This window comes from Peromyscus eremicus, chromosome 2 (genome assembly GCF_949786415.1).
Source record: "Peromyscus eremicus chromosome 2, PerEre_H2_v1, whole genome shotgun sequence".
NCBI classification, from domain to species: Eukaryota; Metazoa; Chordata; class Mammalia; order Rodentia; family Cricetidae; genus Peromyscus; species Peromyscus eremicus.
In genome coordinates, this window is record NC_081417.1 from 5,393,285 (window position 1) to 5,395,323 (window position 2,039).

The window sequence follows — 2,039 nt, forward strand, 5'->3', positions numbered from 1 at the left end:
CTCAGAGCTTGGACTTAATGCATCCCGTGCTGGGCAGAAGCTCTCAGTCACAAAGACACTGGGGATAGCCCAGTGAGGGCAGAATCACAGGTGACACAAGTGTGTGGAGCACCGTGTGGGGGCAAGTGTGCAGAGACAGGAGGGAAGAATGCACCCACCACAGCAGATCCTGGAAGGCCTACGACATGCAAGCCATCCATCTCTCCGTAATGTTTAACACAAACACAGATGACCTTCTTTCATAAAGCGCTTTTACCTGTGATCAGTCTCTTTGTTTCTTAGCAAATCCCAAAGAGATGCACAGGACAGCTGAGCGACCAGCTGAAGGACAGCGGAGGGAACGGGATGCCAGGGTAATTTCTCCTTTTCAAGGGACCACATTAAGGGACTCAAGGCATCCTTTCACATCCAGTGTTCCTGTCAGGCAGGCATTCTCACTGTGGGTCATGAGGAGAGACATCTACATCAAGATCCTCCACCCCAGAGAGGAGGAAAAGGCAAAGAACACAGCACATTCAGGCAGCCCCAAGAAACATCTTCTCTGCCGACACTGTCAACAGGGACTGTCCAAGCGCTTGGTGACAGCTAGGCACAATCACCTGCTTCAGGTAGTAAGTGCCACTTCATGGGGAGTAGATTTCCAGGCGACTCTCTGCTGTCCAGTACCTCCTTGGCTATTTGCAGTAAGCCTCTTACCATTCTTCTACAGACAGTGCAAGTACAAAGATGTCACACGACTCAGAAATCAAGAAGTACAGCTGTAGATGCATGCTTATAGGTTTTGTTATTTTAGGCCATGAATTTAAAATCCATTCAGTGGTGCTTGCTGAGCGGCACAGATAATAAAACCTGGAACGATGCAGAGATTAGCACGTCTCCTGCTCAAAGATGACACGCAGAGTCACGAAGCATTAAAAAAAAATCCATGCGGTGATTACTATCCATTTCTGGCTTAGCTAAGCAGAACCAACCTTTTACAAGTAATTGGAAGTAGCATTAAAGTTCCTTTTAAACGGAGGTTTCACACCATCACAGATCTGTGCAAAGCCCTCTGAGTGTCTTCTGTTCATTGTATGTCTTTGTAGCTCCAAAGTGGCTTTGCAGGAAGGCAGCAGACTCCAGGAGGCAGCGTCACACTCTGTTCTTCCCATGTCATTTTTCTGTAAACAGGCTCAGTAGTCTTTATATTTATCAAAATCAGAGCAAGGACAGAGATTTAAATGTCTCCAAACCTGGTCAAGGCATCGGTGGTGTGCGGTGGCAGCCCAGACATGGTGTGTGCGCAGAGCACTCCACAGGAGGATGGCTGAACTCTGAAGGCTGAAAACGAAGGGAGAGGCCTGGAACTCTTACTTGTGTCTGCCACAATGGGGCATTGTTAGGCCTGGGCTCCATCAAACAATGGCCTCGATAGGACATAATACCCATTGAGAAGGACAGCTTTGCACCCTGGCTCTCCAGGCAGTCCAGCTGCCTCTCCACTTGTTCCGTCTGTGCATGCACACGGATGTGTTTGATTATTGGACCTGCCTGTCACCCCCCATGACTTCACATCTTTACACTTCTGATGACTCTGGGTGGCTCTGCTTGATGAAGTGCTGTGTTTGTGAGCACAGTCTTAGTCTTTTTTACGTTCCTTGTTAGTAGGTCACAGTGTTTAAAGTGAAGAGAGCTTCTGTGACTTCTACCTACACAAACGAGCACAGCCTTGTTAATAAGCAACAGATTCATCATCTAAAACTTTAGTGGTTTGGCCGCTCAAAGCACAGCAAAGCTTTTCCTAGCTGTATTAAAATGGGGAGTACACTGTGGCCTCAAAGCAGGTTGGCTTCAGTACGCTTGCTTCCCAGTTTCTCCAAGCTTATGATGAGACTCCAGGCCAAACCACTGACTGTGTTAGTTGAGTCTTACTCTTCTTATTGGGTTTTTTGTTTGTTTGTTTGTTTGTTGTGTTTTTTTTTTCGAGACAGGGTTTCTCTGTGTAGTTTTGGTGCCTGTCCTGGATCTCACTCTGTAGACCAGGCTGGCCTCGAACTCAC

At 47.4% G+C, this 2,039-nt stretch overlaps 1 non-coding gene across 1 annotated transcript; it reads left to right on the forward strand.

The window, feature by feature from the left end:
- The first annotated feature begins 819 nt into the window (after positions 1-819).
- On the forward strand, positions 820-923 carry LOC131905395 (U6 spliceosomal RNA). The gene has a single exon (XR_009377914.1). It is a non-coding gene; the product is annotated as a U6 spliceosomal RNA (small nuclear RNA).
- Positions 924-2,039: the final 1,116 nt, after the last annotated feature.